Below are 23811 nucleotides of genomic sequence, written 5' to 3'. Positions count from 1 at the left end.
GCCTGCAACAAATATTCCATTTTTCACTCCAGTTGACACACTGTTTTGCATTTGAAAAAAAAGATTTCTAACCTAAAATTTAATTGTTGATAAATATTTTCAGTATTTTATTAATTTGTTCACATTTACAAATTAGAAACTTTACATATATAACCATCTGTAGCTATTAGGTGAAAAAAATTCCATATATATATATGGCAACATAAATAATATTTGTTTATAAATATATAGTTGTATATACTTATAAATTTTTATGTTCTATATGTATAATGTGTATATATCAGTATGTGTATGCATAAAAATAAAAACTATGTCATCACCTTTCCCAAAAAAATTTCATACAAACTTATAAGTAATTAATTAGAAGAGTTTGAACTTTAATTATAATTTAAAATCCCAGAAAAATACTTTCATGTCAAAACACTTTGAAGTCTGGATTTATTTTAATTTGCTTAATAATCTAACTTAATTAGCATATTTAGCCAAGTTCACTTCCCATTGAGTAATATATTTTTAATCACTATTGTCAAAATTAATTATACATATTTTCAATCAGTAATTTCTTGTTTCAAAATTATATAGAAGTTTTTTAAAATACTGACTGCTTTATGCTCATAGATATTGCTATGAAGTTTAAAAATTTAAATATGCATTAAAGAATAATTAAAATATGTATTTTATGAACCTCAGAGGATATCTTATCATAACACATAAGATTAATGTTTCAAGCAAAAAATAAAACATTTTGCATTTCTTGCTCTCTCATTGTTAGGGAAATTGAAATGGAGGAACTCTTGCTCAGGCTTCAGAAGCAGGAGAGCAGGCCTCCAATGTGCCCCTAACCTGCCTGGACACTGCCTGGATTCTGTGCTTGCCTGTAAGTACAGAAAATCGGGTGGCACTTTAGATAAGAGAGGGAGTGGGTATAGGAATTATTGAGCCCCCTGGAGGTCTGGCCAACCACCTGGGGTCTAACTAAATCCTTTGACTCATAAAATAAAACAAACAGCATTGTAAAAAGGTTAAAATAAAGCCAGAGCTGCATTTTCACATGAAAACTTATGCATATATCAGTTTGTAGCCTGAGATTATAAGCAGGAATGGCTAAAACTGCAATTTGAAGTCTCATCCATGGAGTGGACAAACAGCCTGGGACATTTTCCCAATGAGGGCTTTAGATTGCTGTTAACAATCTAAATTATTTGCAATTGCTGTTAGCAATCTTTAGATTGCTGTTAGGAGCTTCCCAGCATTGTTTTATATGAATGTTGGTCAGCAAAATTTGGTGATGTATTTGCTGTTCTATTGTTTCAATTTCCCTTCTTTTGTGACTGTATATTGAAATTAAGTTAAATATCCTCTATTAAATATTGAAATTGTTTATTATGTATTATGAGTGGTTTCTTTGTTAATGAATCTTTCAAACCTAAAATGAAAGTAAAACTTTTGGCAAAATACTCATCCATCAGAAATTGCTGTTATTCAGACTAACAGCCTTGTCTCCCTGCCACCTAGTCCTCAGTGTCATGGAATTGGAAAGCTGGTGATAATTTTCCATCATTACAACATAATTATTTATGGCTAACATGAGCTCTTCAGGAGTCCACACATTTAACATTATTCAGTCACACTCCTTTTACATTTCTCCACTTAGAATAGCAACAAAAAGGATTTTAAGTCAACTGTCACTAAAATGGTACAAAATCCTGTGCATGAGAATTTAAGAGTAATCCTTGAAATGTATTAATTTCCTGGCTATGCTTACTGTTTTAGTTTAAATTATTTAACCTAACTGTACTTTAAGCCCCAATTGTAGAACTTCTTTTTTCAAATCAGCATCACTCTTAGATCAATGTTTAAAGCAAGTTTTTTTTTTTTTTTTTTAATGATATGTATTATTGGTGTAAAGGTTCACACATAATCCATTTGTGGTTGGTTATTATTCTTGTTGATTTTCAGGAAAACAAGAGAGAAATGTGCAGCTATGTGGTAAAGTACTATACACTATCCAGAGCTGAAACTGGAGATATGACGGGCAAATGAGGAGAGTGAAGAAAGGAGGGAAAGCAGACACGGGTTCTACAGGTGTTGTAATGTGACCAGGAATAAAGTCTTCTGTTCACACTCCTGCAGCTGTCTGAATCTGGGTTTCTCCATTTGGGGAGCACATCTGACATCTAAGGCGTCCCTGGTAGCTCAGCTGATAAAGAATCTGCCTGCAATGCAGGAGACCCTGGTTCAATTCCTGGGTCTGAAAGTTCCCCTGGAGAAAGGATAGGCAACCCAATTCAGTATTCTTGGGCTTCCCTGGTGGCTCAGACGGTAAAGAGTCTGCCTGCAATGCAGGAGACCTGGATTTGATCCCTGTGTTAGAAAGATCCCCTGAAGGGAATGGCTATCCACTCCAGTATTCTGGCCTGGAGAATTCTATGGACTGTATAATCCATGGGGTCACAAAGAGTCAAACACGACTGAATGACTTTCACTTCACTTCACTTCTATCATCTATGAAAAGAAGGGTTGTCCTGTTATATCTCAAATCACCTAGATCTACCATTACCCCTCAAATATTTAATATTTTTCTGTTTTCAGATTCTTTATAAGTTCATATGAGTTGGGGCACATTCTCTGTCTTCCTTACAGTACAGACATTTAATTTCCCTAATTAGGCTGTTCATTTTGAAGCACTTATGGGTGGCCAGGCCAAGTTTCAAAAGCAAATGATAGAAATGCACTGCTTATAGGCTATTTTGTAAATAAGAGAAAGTCCTAGTTTATGATATATGAAGTCTGAATCATGGGATAGTTTTAAAAAATAAAAGATCTGCATAGTACAGATGCAGAAAACAGGCCAAATTTCTAGAGTGATACTTTCCAAGTCACTGCCTATGTATTTTTAAAAAAAAAGAAGAAGAAAGAAAAAACTCTGTTCAAACTCAAGTTGATGTTCACAAATAAAACTTTGTAAAGGATTTTCTTTCAAAATATAAATAATACTATTAAATTGTATAGGGAGAAATTAATTAGGGAGAAAGAATTCTAGTTTCATTGATTAGGCACTAGATATTTGCACTATGAAATTTTGACAAAAGTGCTAATATAATGTTTAAAACAAAACTTGACAAAACTTAAAAATGTCTTCAATCTAAAACTTCAATTGGTTGACATAACAGAATTTTTGGTGTGAACCTCAGGTAAAAAAATTTACTTTGGCAGAAAAGTGAAGAATATAGATGGCATAATGATTTGGAGTAATAAAAAAGCTTCTAGAATGGTCAGAAGGGGATTTATCAGTGTATGTCATGAAAGAGAGGATGGCAAAATAATCTGCCCATCAAGTTAGGTAACTGACAAGTGAGTTAAGTATGTCAGAGGAAGTTATAATTCTTTCAAGTTGAAATTTAGAAAAAGAAGTGAGAACTCTGGACATAAGTGAAGGTCAGAACATATTTAAGGAAAACTCCATTGTCCTAATATTACCCTGTAAATAAGAAGGAAAAACGAATAAATGACTTCAGTTCAGTTTAGTTCAGTTGCTCAGTCGTGCCCAATTTTTGTGATCCAATGGACTGCAGCACACCACGCCTCCTTGTCCGTCACCACCTCCCAGAGTTTACCCAAACCCATGTCCATTGAATCGGTGATGCCATCCAACCATTCCATCCTTTGTCATCCCTTTCTCTTCCCACGTTCAATCTTTCCCAGCATCAGGATCTTTTCCAACGAGTCCGTTCTTTGCATCAGGTGGCCAAAATATAGGAGCTTCAGCTTCAGCACCAGTCTTTCCAGTGAATATTCAGGACTGATTTCCTTTAGGATCGACTGACTTGATCTCTTTGCTGTCTAAGGGACTCAAGAGTCTTCTCCAACACCACAGTTCAAAAGTATCAATTCTTCAGCACTCAACTTTCTTTATAATCCAACTTTCACATCCATACATGACTACTGGAAAAACCATAGCTTTGACTAGATGGACCTTTGTTGGCAGAGTAATGTCTCTGCTTTTTAATATGCTGTTTAGGTTGGTCACAACTTTTCTTCCAGGGAACAAGCATCTTTTAATTTCATGGCTGCAGTCATCACCTTCAGTGATTTTGGAGCCCCCAAAAAGAAAGTCTGTCACTGTTTCCCCATCTATTTGCCATGAAGTGATGGGACCTTAGCTTTCTGAATGTTGAGTTTTAAAGTCAACATTTTTACCCTCCTCTTTCATGTTCATCAAGAGGATCTTTAGTTCTTCTTCACTTTCTGCCATAAGGGTGGTGTCATGTGCATATCTGAGGTTATTGATATTTCTCCCAGCAATCTTGATTCAAGCTTGTGCTTCATCCAGCCCCAAATTTCTCATGATGTTCTCTGCGTGTAAGTTAAATAAGCAGGGTGACAATATACAGCCTTGACTGTAGGAGACAGGCCTACTATAAGGCCTGGCAAAAGAATTAAGCAATTTTGCTGAGAGGACCTGACTCAGCATGTGACTCCTGAAGGAATCCAGGAAGGAACAAGAGACATCTTGAAAGCAGGATGTACGCTTGGGGGTAGAAAGCCATTAACAGACTGTTCCAATCTTTGGCACCTGGGAGACACATAAAAATTAGCTAGGTCCTTGTCCTTGAGGCAGAAAAAACAGGGATATAAAAATGTTAAACCTTAACTGCACAGGATTTTCACCGAGGGGCATCTGGCCTGCTACGCTCATGTAAACACATACAAGCAAGTCTCAAAAAGTATAATAAAGCAGACTTGAGATCAGTTTGGGCACCCTCACCTCATGGTGGGGTTGGGCCCCTCATCCCCGCTGTAACTTTCTTGAGTGTTTCTCATTCTTTTGCTGAGCTGTGCTTTTGGGAACCTGTGCTGTTGAGCTGGACTCTACACTTGATGGTACTCCTTTCCCTATTTGGAACCAGTCTGTTGTTCCATGTCCAGTTCTAACTGTTGCTTCTTGACCTGCAACAAGTGAGTATGTACTCTAATTGAGGGATGCCATATATGAATAAATGATTTATTCACATGAGTGAATTAGTTTTGTAATCTTCTTCAAGGCCATTGCATTTAAAACCATCTCTTGTGTGAAATCAACTTAATGAAATACACTTATAAACCTCAGGGAATGACTTCATTTAAATGAGTTTCAGGACAGGGTTAATTTATACTGAAGTCCTTTTACATGCTAAGCTGTTTTAAATTAAAAATCTCTATTAATATGCAATATTTTATGTTAATTTACATAAATTATATGTATTCTCATCTTCCTTCATTCAATGAATAAAATGCTCTTTCTTCTTTCAGTGGCCAGTCTCTGGATACTATATTCTCTTGAATCTGTAAAACTTGGGTGGGTCTGTTACTCTATTTTTCTTCACCATTATCCCTTTCAGTAGAGTGATTTGCTTTACATATAAAGTTTTTTTTTTTTTTTTTTTTTTTTTTTCATATATGACCAACAAAATAATTCCCAACTAAATAGAAAACATTTCTCAGGTCCCACATCCATTTATTTGCTTACTTTTTGGGTCAAGCATTTAGAAATTTTCCACCCAACCATGCTGTCTTCCATTTCATATTTATCATTTACTCCCTTTATTTTTAAAATGTATTTTTTGTTGTGGATGTGTATGTTACTAAGTGTACAACTGATGATTTTCCACTAAGAAACATGCACACAATTCCCTCAAAAAGAAATATTACATTACCAACATCCTCAAATTCACTATAAAGTTAGTAATCGCTTATTTTTTCAAAGGTAACCATCTGACTTTGAGGTTTTCTGGTTTGCATTTATAAGTTATATAAATAAATACACAGTTATATAAATATAAATATTCATGTGTACTTTTTGATTTGATATTTTTCTTCACTGTTTTGATCAAAACATAGAAACTGGGAAGTATTTAAAATAACTTTTATTGCTATATACTGGTTCACTATAAGAAGTATACATTTAACTTATCTGCTCTATCACTAAACAGGCATTATTCTTTTTTTTTCAGTGTTTGACTAATGCAAATAATGCTGTTGTGAACATCTTTATGCATGGATTTTAGTGCATATGTATATACAGAGAAAGGAAATACTAGGCTATAGGAAGGCATATATTGAACTTTAATATATATTGTTATATTTACCAATCAGTTCACATTTTTAGCTTCTTTCATTTTACTCTCTCTGGAAGATGTCTACAGAGTGTATATTAAATTATGATTGAATCCCTTTGATATCTAATGATGTTGAAAACCTTTTTCATGTATTATTGTCAATTTAGGTGTCTTCTTTACCCAAGTACATTTTCAAGTATTTCATTCACTTCTTTTCTTTTTTTACCTGTCTGTTTGAGTTCCTTATATATTATGGATATGAGCTCTTTGTCAATTTCATATATGCAAATAGTCACTTTCAGTTCACTCTGTTGCATGCTTAAATTTATGACTTTTACAATGAATATAATTTCTTGAAATGAGTAAATTATTCTCCTTTATGGTTAGTACTTTTGCAACTAGACTTAGAAATCTTTATCTCCTTACTGGCATTAATATATTCCCCAACATTATCTCCTAAAAGTTATCTTTAATTTCATTTGGATAACAACCCATCTGGGATTGATTTTTGTATATCTTGAGGATAAGTAATTAAATACTCTTTTCTACATAAATATTCAAATGATCTAGTATAATTTGCTTAAAAGATCATCTATTTTTTTGCTGTTCTTGGGAAAAAGCAAATGCCTTTTATCAAAGCTTTCTTTTTTTTTTCCTTCTGTATTGCTTAGTCTTCCAAAGGTAAATGCAGAAAACAAATGAAATGTATTTTTTGCATTTTTTTTGGTTGTTGTAAATCAGGCATTTATATATGTGTAAATCTGGACTAGATTTGGATTCTTTTACTTTTGCTCCAATGTGACACTCACTTAAATACTATATCCTTATTTTTAACTATTGTTATCTTATAATTTTATTCATATTAATTTGTCTTTAGCTAGGTTACTATGTCTTTTATGATATAAGAAATAATGACATTTAGAGAATTCTCTAAATGTGTTTGTATAGTACAAAATCAAGCAGTACATATATACTGTTCTATACAATTTATACATATTCATATACATATACATATGCAGTGTGTTGGAAAGCAGAGACATTACTTTGCCAACAAAAGCCCACGTAGTCAAGGCTTCCAAGTGGTCTTATACAGTTGTGAGAGCTGGGCTGTAAAGAAGGTGGAGTACCAAAGAATTGATGCCTTCAAACTGTTGTGCTAGAGAAGACTCCTGAAAGTCCCTTGGACAACAAGGAGATCAAATCAGTCAATCTTAAGGGAAATCAATCCTGAATACTCATTGGAAGGATTGATGCTGAAGGTGAAACTTCAGTATTTTGGTCATCTGATGAAAACAGCTGACTCTTTGGAAAAGTCCCTGATACTGGGAAAGATTGAGGGCAGAAAAAGTAGAGGGCATCAGAGGATGAGATGGCTGGATGAAATGGGCATGAAGTGGGCAGACTTTGGAGATGGTGAGGGACAGGGAGACCTAGCATGCTGCAGTCCACAGAGTCACAAAGAGTCGGACACAACATGTACATATGCACTAATACATTTAAAGTCCCAAATTAGCTAATGAAGCAGGCCTTATCACTGTTCACATATTATGGATGAATAAACAGAAGCACAGAGGCACAGACACAAAGAAAGAAAATGTGAATGCTAATCACCTAACACAGTTCATGATTGGCAAATTCTGTATTTGAATACAGACATCAGACTTCAGCATCAGTGTTTTTAGATGTTATGTCTACTTTCAGAGATTTTTTTCATCTTGCAGTACTTGAGGAGACAGTTTTATTATTGTTGCTCAGCTTCTAAATCATGTCCAACACTTTGTGACCCCATCGACTGTAACACTAGGTTCCTCTGTCTTCCGCTACCTCTTCGGGTTTGCTCAAATTCATGCCCATTGAGTCAGTGATGCTTACTAGCCATCTCATTTCATCCTCTGCCTCCTCTTTTTCTATTTGCCTTCAGTCTTCCCTAGCATCAGGTTCTTTTCCAATGAGTTGTCTCTTTGTGTCAGTTGGCCAAATATTGGAGCTTCAGCATCAGTCCTTACAATGAATGTTCAAGGTTGATTTCTTTTAGGGTTTATTTATTAGATCTCCTTGCAGTGCAAGGGACTCTCAAGATTCCTCTCCAGCACCACAATTGGAAAGATTTAATTCTTCAGTGTTCAGCCTCCTTTATACTTCAGCTCTCACACCCATACATGACTACTGGAAAAATCATAGGTTTGACTATATGAACTTTTGTCAGTAAAGCAACATCTCTGCTTTTTAATACACTGTCAGTTTGTCATAGCTTTTGTTCCAAGGAGAAGTGTCTTTTAATTTCATGGCTGCAGTCATCATCTGCAGTGATTTTGGAGTCCAAGAAAATAAAAGCTGTCACTACTTCCAAGTTCTATTTGCTATGAAGTGTTGGGACTAGAAAAATTGATCTTAGTTGTTGGTGTTGTTTTTTTTTTTTTTATTAGTTGGAGGCTAATTACTTCACAACATTTCAGTGGGTTTTGTCATACATTGATATGAATCAGCCATAGATTTACACGTATTGTTTTAATATTGATTTTGAATGAAAGTCACTCAGTTGTGTCTGACTGTTTGCGACCCCATGGGGCTACACAGTCCATGGAATTCTCAGGCCAGAATACCCGAGTAGGTAGCCTTTCCCTTCTCTAGGGGGTCTTCCCAATGCAGGGATTGAACCCAGGTCTCCTGTATTGCAGGGAGATTCTTTGCCAGCTGAGCCACAAGGGAAGCCCAAGAATACTGGAGTGGGTAGCTTATCCCTTCTTCAGTGAATCTTCCCCACCCAATAATCGAACCAGGGTCTCCTTCATTGCAGGGAAATTCTTTGCCAATTGAACTATCAAAGAAGCCCATGTTGAGTTTAAAGTCAGTTTTTTCACTCTCCTCTCTCACCTTCATTAAAAGACTCTTTGTTTCCTCTTCACTTTCTGCCACTAGAGTGGTATCATTTGCATATCTGAGGTTGTTGATATTTCTCCTAGCAATCTCGATTCCAGATTGTGATTCATCCAGCCTGGTACTTCGAATGATGTACTCTGCATATAATTTAAACAAGCAAGGTGATACATACAGCTTTGTCACACTTCTTTCCAAGTTTTGAGCTAGCCTGTTTTTCCATGTCTGATTCAACAGTTGCTTCTTGACCTGCACACAGGTTTCTCAAGAAAAAAGGTAAGGCAGCCTGGTACTCCCATCCCTATAAGAGTTTTCCATAATTTGTTGTGATCCACACAGTTAAAGTCTTTAGGGTAATTAATGAAGCAAAAGTAGATGTTTTTTCTGGAACTCTCTTGTTTTCTCTATGTTGCTGAGACTAGATGTTAGTTCTAGATCTTTCAAGAAGGGCTAGGTTTGAGAATGATTTTGTCTATCATAGTAAAATTTCCTGTCATATTTGGATATAATATGTGAAGAAAAATATCCTACATGATTATTAAATGTGGGGCATGATGATAAATGGATGAAGGAACCCATTACCAAGATAGGAAACACTAAGCAAAGTTTGTAAAATGGAACAGAGAGTGTTGTTAATTTGGAGATGGCTAAGGTGCAGTTACATACAAGATTCAAGTGGAAATTCTGAGGTGTATATTTGATATTTAAAGATCATGAAACAAAATGAGATCACCTATAAAGTGAATACACATCGAAAAAATAAAACAAAGAGTAACGTTTCAGACAATGCCAAATTTAAATTTCTGAGGAAGGAGGTCAAGAAAGCAAAAATATCAGGAGAAAATCTAGTTGAGTGTGGGTCATGGGAAATGGGACAAGAGAATGTTAAAGATTGGAATGGTCAACTTTACCTATTGTTGCTGAAATACTGAGCACAATTAGGAGAGAATCTTGACCAAAATTCTTGGCAAGTGATATCAATAATGGGCTATGCACAGAGAACAATATTAAATCAAAAAATGGGATGAAGTGCAGATTGAAAAGAGTTGAAGAGAAAATGGATGCTGAGAAGTTGAACGTGGGGGTACAGAAAGTTTTTAGAAATGTTGTGTTCAAAGGAAAAGAAAAGAAATAGAAGGTAATGGAGTAACTGAAGACTTCAAGGGAGAATATTAAATATATATGACATGAGGCTTGCTTTTATAGTAAAAGTAATAATCTGGTATATAAGATGTTCATTCAGTGACAAATTCCATGAAAACTTTAGAAGACAGAAGAGCAAAGAAATAAGTACAAGGACTGACTTAGGATAATTATACTTTCTTGAGGAGTGTATTTTTAGTATTTAGGTTTTTATGTTGTCTGAAATTTATTTAGAAGTGGGATGAATTCCAAATAAAATTACATTTATTTTTCACATAGTCAATATTGTAACACTATTTAGGAAAAAATATTTTCTTTTGTTACTATTTGAAATAATGTTTATCAAGTTAATGCAGGTAAATATGCATATATACTATATATATTCACATATATTCACTTTCACTTTTTGTATATTCTGAGCTCTAACAAATTGATTTGAGATTTGATGATATTAAGCTCCTAAACATTAGCTTTGCCTTTAAAAATGCTATTGGTTTTACTGTTAGGTATTTATTCTTCATTCCAATTTTAAAATCACATATTAAATTACACTTTTGCTAAAATATTACCCGAATGTGGATGGATTTGACAGTTTAATAATAATGTTAAGTTTCTCATTAATGAACTTGATATATTTCTTCATTTAATCACATCATCAGAAAGGTCCAAACTATTTTATCACACCAGATGAACATAATTATAATACATTAAGGAGATGGTGACCAGGTATTGAAAAGTCTATAAATCATGTCTTAAAGACAAATTAATGTGTTTAGTCTGGAAAACAGCAACTTGAGGTATTTATAGTAACAGTCCCAATTTTTGAAGGACACTTAAAATGAATTAAACTTGTTTTTGTAATTGTAGAACACAGGGCAAAAGAAAAGTTATGAGAGAACAAAATTTCCATCAATCCAATATAATATTTTTTGTGAAATTGTGCAATTGTGCAATTATTCTTTATTTCTGGGCTTCCCCTATGGCTCAGCTGGTAAGGAATCTGCCTGCAATGCAGGAGGCCTGGGAGACCTGGGTTTGATCCCTGGGCTGGGAAAAGCCCCAGGAGAAGAAAAAAAGGCTGCCCACTCCAGTATTCTGGCCTGCAGAATTCCATGGGGTCGCATAGAGTCAGACACAACTGAGCAACTTTCACTTTCATTTTTTTATTCCTGTCCCAAACTTCAATTTGAAACAAACAATAATAATAATTCCACCCTGGTGGAATCAATCCTTTTCAGGATCAGAGGAGATTCCATGGATGGTTGAATCATCAGCTGGAACACAAATGAGGTTCAATATTAGACAAGATGTGAGATATGAGGCAGTTATATACCAGATAAGAACATGAAGAAAAACATGGAAATGGAAATATACAAAGTGTATTTTTTTTTAGGAGATAGATAGAGGTGAGTGAGTGTTTTAAACATCTTGACTGGAGTTAACTTGGGAAGGTCGTGGTAGCAACTATGGATGATGATATGTATGAAGTCATAGATTTAGAATTTTTTTTTTTTTTTCAGTTAGCTATAAACATTGCATCATTGGGTTTTGGGTAAAATTGGGAAGATCATATTTTTCAATTTTTGCATTTTTAAAAAAAATAAAATATTAATATAATTAATGACTATATTCCATTTTGTTAGGCCCTGGAGAACTAAAGCTTTAGAGAATAAATTAAATTGCTTTCTAAAATCGTAAATGATGGTATGTGCTAAGCTGCTTCAGTCCTGTCCTACTCTTTGAAACTAAATGAACTGTAGCTCACCAGGCTCCTCTGTCCATGGGATTCTCTAGGCAAGAATACTGGAGTGGGTTGTCATGGCCTCCTCCAGGGGATCTTCCAGAACCAGGGATGGAACCTGGGTCTCTTGCACCTCCTGCGTTGGCAGGCAGATTCTTTACTGCTAGCACCACTTGCAAGTCTATGTAATTACATACGTCTTATTTCAATGACCTCATATTTTCCTTAACCTATATCCATCTTTGGACCGCACATAGTCCACTTATCTTAGTGAGCATAGTATTTCTTTTTTTCTTATTTTACTTTTTGACTTGTAACTATGTTATGATCTTTATTGAAGGCACTATAGGAGAAAACAGTAAGGTATTCTATATAATACTATTTATCCTCAACTTATTTGAATAACTAATTCAAATCAATTCATAGATTTTTGCTTAATTTCAATATACATTTCATTATATGTAACTGGAAAAAAAAAAAAAGATTAATCACAAGCTAAAACTATCTTGCCCACTACCATTAGATTAATTTGGCAATAATTTTGGACACTACATTCAATCCATATCATTTACCTTAATAAAATTTCTTCATATTCTTTCCATAGTTACATAATATTACATCCTATTAATCACACTCGACATTCCTCTTTATGTTGAAGGTCTTGTCACATCTTCTCTAACAAAACAAGTTATTTTCTTCTCTGAAACAGAATTCAATGTTAATTTCCTCTAACTCAAATATTCCTGGAATAGTTTAGCTTATTTTCCACAACCTCATTCCTACATCAAACTGTTTTGGAAAATGGTTGTTATGTAGGTATGTGTTTATTTGTAACAAGTCAACAACTGCTTTAAAATTGAATCTGGTAATTCCTTGATTTCTAAAAATGAATGGTAAAAAGGCAAATTTCAGCTTATTTAATTGCCCTTCAGCTCATTTAGCCTTAGACAACCCTGGCTGTACCTATTACAAACAGCCATACTGTTGTGGCATAGAAAATTGGGGAGGGGGTTGTTAAATTTCTCCTTCTTTGAGAGAATTCTCAAACAGAGGCTAAGTTACACTGAGCTTTAAATTGGTCTTTGGAAGGGCTGATGGTCTCCTGTGTGTGTGCTGTGTGCTTAGTCACTTAGTAGTGTCTGACTTTTTGAGACCCTATGGACAGTAGCCCGCCAGGCCCCTCTGTCCATGAAATTCTCCAGGCAAGAATACTGGAGTGGGTTGTCATGCCTTCTTCCAGGGTATCTTCCCAATACAGGGATCGGACCCAGGTATCCAGAATTGCAGGTGGATTCTTTACCATCTGAGCCACCAAGGAAGCCTGATGTTCTACTAATAAAATGTAGTTCATGTCTGCCAACTGAAGCATATATATTCACTATCTGTGTTACTCTGTCGCTTATTATCTACTCTAAAGCCACTTGCACTTGACATGAACTTTGATCAGATGAAAAGCATTATAGTATTTGTAGATTTTGGGGGGTGCTTACTTCACCCAACAGCAACCCCAAGGACTTATGACAGCAAACACCTAATGTGTAGTTTGTTTGGGTTGAAATATAGAGTAGGATATTAGCAAATCTCTATTTTTCCTCATTGACCAAAAAAAAGAAAAAGATTCAATTAGGTAAATTGACTTAGCCATTATTACTAGCTCTAATTAAGAAAATAAAAACCATTATCCAAAAATGAAGAAAACAAAGAAGGAAGGAAGGGAGGAAGAAGGAAAGAAAGAATAAACTGCAGTCTTTGGGTTGGAAACATATGCAAGAAATGATCTATAATAATTTCTCGCTTACTGTTGGGCTTAATTCTCCTATGAAAGATGTGTAAAATGCTGCTTTAATTTATAACAGAAGGGATTATCAACTATATCTCTAAAATCCCTACCATCTTCCAGGCACTGTGAAATTGAAGATTTTCATACATAATTTTTCTTTATAAACTTAATAAAAATGTTTTTAGTACATTATGGCTTGTGCTTATTTTTAAATCTCCATATAAACCAAAACAGTCAAAACGGTAATGTGTTTATTGTGTACATAATATTTATATTGACTTTCTCAACGAAACTCAAATAATTTTGCCATCATTGTTCTGGTTTTTGAGGAGCTAAGACAAAGGTAAGAGAGAAATATGTCAACTTAAAAAAAATGCACAGCATGAGAGTTGGGAGTTAAGCTTTATTTGGAGCAATATGAGGACTGCAGCCAGGGAGACAGTATCTCAGAAAACTCTGAGATACTCTTCCAAATGGGTACAGGGGAAGGTCAGTACATATGTGATTTTGGTAAAAGGAGAATACATGCAGTCAAGCACATTTATTTTTTTAGAAGGTTTCTCCTGATTTTGTGACACTTCTGCTAGTCACAAGAAGCAGTCATCACAATGAAAGATTTTAGTGTTTTCTAGATATGAGGACATACAAGAATTGTGTTCATAAAGTCAACTCCTCAGAATGTGTAATTTTTAGATTACCTGTACTTCCAGTTTCCCAGAGCACAGAGTGCCTCATTTCTGTTCTCCACTCTGAACTCCTTCAGGGGGTGTTGGTGGTCAGCAGCTGCAGTGGCGTATAATTTAATCCTTGTAGAAGTAGATGGAAACCACTCATGGTTTCCATCAATTTGTGATTGACAATTATAAGTATCCACATTATTATATTTATAATAATTTCATACAAAAGCAATTTGTTCCTTGCCCTACTTACTGTGTGTTGCATGAATAAATGAAAACAATATGCAAAAATAATCTCGAAAAATATGTTGATAAATAAAAATATTTAATAAATATAAATGCTTTTATTTACTTGTATCCTTGAATCCTCATACAAACTTTGCAATCTCAATTAAATTTTATTGATTGGAAAGAATGTTTCTTGAATTCATTATTAATGTTCAATATTAATCCTAAATAATAAATGTTAGAAACAAGGTGGTGAATGAAACAACTTTGATAACACACTATAATCCCTGGTGAATTTTCAGCAAATTATATGTATTTTAAACTTGAATTTGTATATATTAATTTAAAATGCATAGATATTTCAATAATTTCATATGCCTTTTTATAGAGCAGAAAATATTTTTCTACATATATTTCAAAGATATTAGTAGCAGCTGAGAAAAAATATGATGTTCTCTTCCAGAGAAAGTGTTAATATGTCAGGGGTGTTGATCACTTCTTGAATAACCTTAATCAATTCAAAAAGCTTAGTGTTGCATGAAAGCATTTGGAAAGACAACTACATTTTATTTTAAAATTATGAGTTCCTTCAAATATAAATCCTAAGTATAACTAAAAGAAACTCTTGAGTTTATCTAAACCCAGAGAGAACAAGCATTATGTTTCTACATCAATAAAATAAACAGATCTTTATTAATCAATACATTTTTATTAATCAAAACAGGAATAATTACAATCAACACATTTTTGCCAACACAAAATATTTGCTTATTCCTGTAGTGTAAAAATCTGTGCTTCAGGATTAGATAAACTTAGCAAGTATTTACTGCCTCCTGCTAGTTATGGAAGCACTTTCCCTGCAAAAAGCTGTCAAGATGCTTGACATGGTAGTCAGCTGGTGTGAGGTCAGATGAACATGACAGATGAAGCAAAACTTCATTATCCAATTTGTTCAACTTTTGAAGCATTTGTTGTTTGACATGTGGTCAGGCATTGTTGTAGAGAAGGAGTGGGCAAATTCTGTTGACCAAATGGCAGCTCCAGTTTTCTATGCATCCCATCAATTTGCTGAGTATACTCCTCCAATGTAACAGTTTTGCCAGGATTCAAAAAGCTGTAGTGGATCAGATGGGCAGCAGTCCACCAAACAATGATTGTGACATTTTTCTGGGGCAAGTTTGGTTTTGGGAGGTGCTTTGAAGCTTCTTCTCAGTCCAACCACTGAGCTGGTCATCTCCAGTTGTCATATAAAATCTGCTTTTCATCACATGTCACAATTAATCAAGAAATGGTTCTTTGCTATTGCATAGAATAAAAGACAACACTTCAAAATGATGATATTTTTTATTTACTGTCAGCTCATGAGGCACCCAGTTACCGAGTTTTTTCAACTTTCCAATTTGCTTCAAATGCTGAATGGCCATAGAATGGTCTAGGTTGATTTCTTCAGCAACTTCTCATGTAGTAAGAGGGTCTAATGTAAGAGCACCAGCTTGGTTTATCAAGCTGATCAACCAACTTTCAATTGGTTTTTGTCAACTTCTGATGGCCGACCACTGCACTCTCATCTTCAAGGCTTTTGTCTCCCTTGCAAATCTTCTTGAACCACCACTGCACTGCATGTTTATTAGCAGTTCCTGGGCCAAATGTGGTGGTGATGTTGTGAGTTGTCTCTGATGTTTTATGACACATTTGGAACTTGAATAAGAAAAATCACTTGGATTTGCTTTTTGTCTAACATCATTTCTATAGTTTAAAATAAATATAAAATAACCAGCAAGTGATAAGTCATTAGCAAAAAAAGGAAAAAAAAGAAAAAAAGAAAGATGTTTATTGAAAAAACATTAATATATGTATAACATAACTATATTTAAGAATGTATTCCAATATCAAACTGCAAAGTTCAACAACACAAAACTGCAGCTACTTTTGTACCAACCTAATACTTATCAAATTCTGCCAAGGTTATGGAAAAAGAAGATCTTTAATTTATTGTTGATGAACATCACACTGGAAGATTTTTAGTTTCTAACAAAGCTAAACATAATATTAATATCAGATTATCCAGCAGTTGCTCTTTTAAGCATTTACATAACTGTTTCAAAAACTACATCCATAAAGCCTTGCTTATAAAGTTATGGCCACCTTTTTTTTTTTTTTTTTTTTTTTACTTTTTTCATAATTTACAAAAAAAAAAAAAAAAAATGGAAGCAACCAAGTGGTCCTTTGATAGATAAATGGTTAATCAAACTGGTGTATATTTATACAATCAAAACTATTCAATGATTAAAAAAGCATGCTCTGAAAAGACATAGATTAATCATATTTCTAAGTGGAAAAACCTGCATTTTTGTATAATTCCTTCTAGATAACTTATTACAAAACAACAAGATTTTAAAGGCAATAACAATATCCTTGCTTGTTCAGGGCATTTTTGTTAAGAATAGGGAGAACAGTTGAATAGATAGAGCACAGGAAGATTATTTTAAATAGTGAAATTGTTCCTTACAATTCAGTAATGGGTAGGTGAAAATATGCATGGCTAAAATCTTTACAGAATAAAGATTCAACATTAATGTATTTAAAAAAAGTTTTATTGTCATGTAAGTGCTTAAGGGATCTCAGGTGCTTACAGTGATCTAAATATTCACTGTAACAAAATAGTCTAATTGAAGTCAAATGGATGAAATAACTTCACTGAAGTGGGTGAGGGCAAAAATGTGGATCTGAGCAACTTTGAAAATGAGTGGAGTCTGGAAAACTGAAAACAAAAGGAATTGCACACAAATAATGCACTAATTTGATGATGTCAGTTTCTGTAGATTTATAGGTTAACAGTTTTGAAATCCGGACACATGTACAATGGAACTGTGCAGTTAAGAAAATGGACAGTGTATGGTAGGAATCTGATTTTTTATTGACAGAGGGAAAGGTTACAGATAAGCATGAAGACAGATGGTTATGCAGATTTGGAGACATTCATATGAATTTAATACACACACCAATAGATATATCTGTATAAATAATTTTAGATATGTGTATATACAAGGGTAGGGACACACACACATGTGCCCTTGATCTACGAATTCAGATGACCTAAGAGTTTAGCATCACTCCAGAAACAAAAAGCCCACCAGCACCCAGATCTTCTAAAACCCTTCTCCCATAAGTGGAATCAGGCTTCTTAAGAGAAAAGACTAATTCTAGGAGTGAAGATGCATTGTACAGAATGATGTTGAAGTATCTTATAGTGTCAGAAAGCAACGGAATGTTCAAAATGTAAAACAAACAATCATGAGTATACGTCAAGGTCAGATGGAGACAATTGAAAGGGTTCCCAATGAACAGAGCTCAAACCTTTTGAAAAACAAAAATTAATAAAATAATACTGTTGATAACAAATAAACAAATATCCATGAGTCCATACTGAAATATGTAGGACAACTAAATAAATAGGGGAGAAGAGGCAAATATCCCCTGTGGAAGAATTCTAAGGAATGTATGTATCCCCATATAAGAGGTTAAGATAACTTTCCACGCTTACCAATTTTTCTTCTAAAGAACACTTTGTGGGAACGGGAAATGAGTTGCTTTATGGTGGAGAAGCATAACAAATACTATTTCTGCCAGAAAATGAACATTAAAATCAATAAGAATTTCCTACTGATTATACTTCCCCTTGATGCCAACATCTGTGGTCTTACTTCTCAAAACCTGTAACTTTGGTCTAATCATGAGAAAACAATCAGAAAAATCCGAATTAGTAGACATTTTTATAAAATACCCGACGTTGTTGCACACCAGAAAACTCATCCAAAATCAAAGTCTGAGAAACTTGCAATTAAGAGATGCTAAAGAAGACACATTGCTAAATGCAATTTGGTATCTAAGCCATGTCCTGTGGGGCCACCTAAGACAGTCGGGTCCTGGGAGAGGTCTATCAGAATGTGGTTCACTGGAGAAGGGAATGGCAAACCCCTTCAGTATTCTAGCCTTGAGAATCTCATGAACAGTATGAACAAACAAAAAGATAGGACACTGAAAGATGAACTTCCCAGGTCGGGGGTGCCAAATATGCTACTTGAGATCAGTGGAGGAATAACTCCAGAAAGAATGAAGGAGCAGAGCCAAAGCAAAAACAGCACCCAGTTGTGGATGTGACTGGTGATAGAAGCAAGGACCAATGCTGTAAAGAGCAATATTCCATAGGAACCTGGAATGTTAGGTCCATGAATCAAGGCAAATTGGAAGTGGTCAAACAGGAGATGGCACGAGTGAAAGGCAACATTTTAGCAATCAGCGAACTAAGATGGACTGGAAAGGGTGAATATAACTCAGATGACCATTATATCTACTACTGTGGGCAGGGATACCTTAAAAGAAATGGAGTAGCCATCAGAGTAAACGAAAGAGTCTGAAATACAGTAGTGAGTGAAGTGAAGTCGCTCAGTCGTGTCTGACTTTGTGCGACCCCATGGACTGTAGCCTACAAGGCTCCTCCATCCATGGGATTCTCCAGGCAAGAATACTGGAGTGGGTTACCATTTCCTTCTTGGATGTAATCTCAAAAACAGAATAATCTCTGTTCGTTTCCAAGGCAAATCATTCACTATCACAGTAATCCAAGTATATGCCATGATCAGTAATGCTGCGGAAGCTGAAATTGAATGATTCTATGAAGACCTATGGAGAAGAAAATGGCAACCCACTCCAGTATTCTTGCCTGGAAAATCTCATTGACTGAGGATCCTGGTAGGCTACAGTCTACAGGGTTCGCAAAGAGTCGGACACAACTGAGCGACTTCACTCACTCACTCATGAAGACGTACAAGGCCTTTTAGAACTAACACCCAAAAAAGATGTCCTTTTCATTATAGGGGACTGGAATGCAAAAGTAGGAAGTAAAGAAACACCTGGAATAACAGGCAAATTTGGCCTTGGAGTACAGAATGAAGTGGGGCAAAGGCTAATAGAGTTTTGCCAAGAGAACACACTGGTCATAGCCAACACCCTCTTCCAATAACACAAGAGAAGTCTCTACACATGGACATCACCAGATGGTCAACACCAAAATCAGATTGATTATATTCTTTGCAGCCAATGATGGAGAAGCTCTATACAGTCAGCAAAAACAAAACTGGGAGCTGACTCTGGCTCAGATCATGAACTCCTTATTGCCAAATTCAGATTTAAATTGAATAAAGTAGGGAAAACCACTAGATCTTTCAGGTATGACCTAAATCAAACCTCTTATGACTATACAGTGGAAGTGAGAAATAGATTTAAGGGAATAGATCTGATGGTCAGAGTGCCTGATGAACTATGGAGGGAGGTTCGTGACATTGTACAGGAGACAGGGATCAAGACCATCCCCAAGAGAAAGAAATGCAAAAAAAGCAAAATGGCTGTCTGAGGAGGCCTTACAAATAGCTGTGAAATGAAGAGAAGTGAAAAGCAAAGAAAAAAAAGAAAGATATACCCATTTGAATGCAGAGTTCCAAATAATAGCAAGAAGAGATAAGAAAGTCTTCCTCCACGATCAATGAAAAGAAATAGTGGAAAATAATAGAATGGGAAAGACTAGAAATCTCTTCAAGAAAATTAGAGATACCAAGGGAATGTTTTATGCAAAGTGGGCTCAATAAAGGACAGAAATGGTATGGACCTAACTGAAGCAGAAGATATTAAGAAGAGGTGGCAAGAATACACAGAAGAGCTGTACAAAAAAGATCTTCATGACCCAGATAATCACGATGGTGTGATCACTCACCTAGAGCCAGACATCGTGGAATGTGAAGTCAGGTGGGCCTTAGGAAGCAGCACTGTCCACAAAGCTAGTGTAGGTGGTGGAATTCCAGTTGAGCTATTTCAAATCCTAAAGATGATGCTGTGAAAGTGCTGCACTCAATATGCCAGCAAATCTGCAAAACTCAGAAGTGGCCACAGGACTGGAAAAGGTCAGTTTTCATTCCAATCCCAAAGAAAGGCAATGCCAAAGAATGCTCAAACTACTGCACAATTGCACTCATCTCACACATTAGTAAAGTAATGCTCAAAATTCTTCAAGCCAGGCTTCAGCAATATATGAATGGTGAACTTACACATGTTCAAGCTGGTTTTAGACAAGGCAGAGGAACCAGAGATCAAATTGCCAACATCCGCGAGATCATTGAAAAAGCAAGAGAGTTCCAGAAAACACAGCTTTTATTGAGTATGCCAAAGCCTTTGACTGTGTGGATCACAATAAACTGTGGAAAATTCTGAAAGAGATGGGAATACCAGACCACGTGACCTGCCTCTTGAGAAACCTATATGCAGGTCAGGAAGCAACAGTTAGAACTGGACTTGGAACAACAGACTGGCTCCAAATAGGAAAAGGAGTATGTCAAGGCTATATATTGTCACCCTGCTTATTTAACTGATATGCAGTGTACATCAGTAGAGAAACACTGGGTGGAAAAGCACAAGCTGGAATCAAGTTTGCCAGGAGAAATATAAATAACCTCAGATCTGAAGATGACACTACCCTTATGGCAGAAAGTGAAGAAGAATTAAAGAGCCTCTTGATGAAAGTGAAAGAGGAGAATGAAAAAGTTTGCTTAAAGTTCAACATTCAGAAACCTAAAATCATGACATCCAGTCCCATCGCTTCATGGCAAATAGATGGGGAAACAGTGGAAACAGCGACTGACTTTATTTTTTTTGGGGGGGGGGGCTCCAAAATCACTGCAGATGGTGATTGCAGCCATGAAATTAAAAGACACTTACTCCTTGGAAGGAAATTTATGACCAACCTAGGCAGCATATTAAAAAGCAGAGACATTACTTTGTCAACAAAGTTCCATCTAGTCAGGGCTATGGCTATTCCAGTAGTCATGCATGGATTGTGAGAGGTAGACTATAAAGAAAGCTGAGCAGAGAGAATTGATGCTTTTGAACTGTGGTGTTGGAGAAGACTCTTGAGAGTCCCTTGGACTTCAAGGAGATCCAACCAATCCATCCTAAAGGAGATCAGCCCTGGGTTTTCATTGGAAGGATTGATGGTGAAGCTGAAACTCCAATAGTTTTGGTCACCTGATGAGAAGAGCTGACTCATTCGAAAAGACCCTGATGCTGGGAATGATTGAGGGCAGGAGGAGAAGGGGACAACAGTGCATGAGATGGTTGGATGGCATCACCAACTGAATGGACGTGGATTTGGGTGGACTCCGGGGGTTGGTGATGGACAGGGAGGCCTGGCGTGCTGCTGTTCATGGGGTCGCATAGAATCAGACATGACTGAGTGACTGGACTGAACTGAACTGAGTCTTGTGTTGGATCTTAAAAAATAAATTTATGTAAAAAACTAAAGAATGCTGAGTAAAATATGGATAATGGTTGAAAAGAGTTAATCATATTTATTAATTGTGATGTATATGGCAAAATAACCAAAGATGTTAATTAGAGGGAAATCTGGGTATAAGACATATAGCAACTTCCTATACTATCTTTGCAAAGTTTCTGTAAATCTAAAACTATTCTGGACTAAAAAATTTACTACAATGCAAAAACAAAAACTATTTTTAAGAAATGGCAACTTTCTTAAAGTTGCCATTTTATTTATTTTTATTTTTTATTATTTTTTATTTTTTAAAAGGCATTGCTAGATTTTAAAGCAATAATTTAATTTTGTGAAAATTAAATGTGCTCATTATAAAAATTTCAAGCAGTTGTAAAACATACAAATTAAAAATGCAAATAAAGCAACAGATCATCTAAACTCTCCCACTGCAGAGAGGAAAAAAAAAAAACCGTGTTAACATTTGGTGAGCATCATTTTAGATGTCTCCCTCTTTTTTTTTTTTTTTTTTTTACTTTACTTTTAAAAATGTATTTATTTTTAATTGGAGGATGATTGCTTTAAAATATTGTGTTGATTTCTGCTATACATCAAGATGAATCAGCCATAGGTATACATATGTCCCCTCCTCTTGAACCTTCAGCTCTTGCATTAAGGAAGATACCCTGTATCTCTCTATACTTTTTACATAGTGCACCTCTGATTACAATTTGTTGTTTACATTTGTTGTGTTCTTTTCTTTGGGAGCATAAGTGATCTTTATGTTAAATTGTCTTTGTATGTTGGTTATAGTCTCTTTAATTGCTTGAATAAAAATCACCCCCCGTGTTTTATTATTATTATTACCTCAAGCCTTTATTTCATGCCATTGATTACCTTTTCAAGCCTCTCTATTCTATTCCCAGTTGCTTCTAATTTATCCATTAGATCTACAGCGGTGATGTTTTGACCTCAATTTATTTCCTTACCTTATGGTCCCTTTTTGTGTCGTGTTCTGCTTTAAAATCTCATCTTTTCTGTTCTGCACATCTGTGTCTCTTTTTCTGTTTTGCGTATAGGGTTATCGTTACCATCAAGCAAGGGTGGGATGTTTTGAGAGAACAGCATCAAAACATGTATATTGTCAAGTGTGAAACAGATCACCAGGCCAGGTTGGATGCATGAGACAAGTGCTCAGGGCTGGTGCACTGGGAAGACCCAGAGAGATGGGGTGGGGAGGGAGGCGGGAGGGGGGACCGGGATGGGGAATACATGTAAATCCATGGCTGATTCATGCCAATGTATGGCAAAAAACACTACAATATTGTAAAGTAATTAGCCTCCAACTAATAAAAATAAATGGAAAAAAAAAAATAAAGTGATGGAAGAAAAAAATAAATAAATAAACCTGACATGTTTTAATTAAAAAAAAAAAAAACAAAAAATCTCATCTTTGAGCCTCTGCTTTAGTGATAACATATAGTTGTTAAGGTCTTCCAAAGTAAAAAGTATTTGTAGGAAATCAGCTTATATTCTGAGGGTTGCATTTTCTTTTTGAACTTTGATTTTCAACAGTCTTGTGCATATTCAGTTGCTTCTTTCACTGCTGTTATTTTTGTCCCATGTTTATATAGTTACTATAGTGTTTTCTTTTTTTCCCCATCTTGCTCATTCATGGGTTACTTAAAACTTAATGTTTGTTCTGACACAGTGTGGTTGAACTCTTCTTGATATTCATTCCTATTTGATTTCAGTTAATTTTATCCTTTAGGCTGCTGTTTACTGTATCTACTTCTCTGTAGCCTGAAAAAGGTGTAAAGTTGGGGGAAGCGATGGGAGTGGACTTCACTGCAGTCAAGCGTGGCCTTTAATAGAGGACTGTTGCCATTTTAATAAATAATTAAATGTCTAGAATCTTGGCAGAGAAGCTCTACTCCCCAATGACTGGG

Source organism: Cervus canadensis, chromosome 3 (genome assembly GCF_019320065.1).
Source record: "Cervus canadensis isolate Bull #8, Minnesota chromosome 3, ASM1932006v1, whole genome shotgun sequence".
NCBI lineage: Eukaryota > Metazoa > Chordata > Mammalia > Artiodactyla > Cervidae > Cervus > Cervus canadensis.
Note: the sequence above shows the minus strand (reverse complement) of the source record.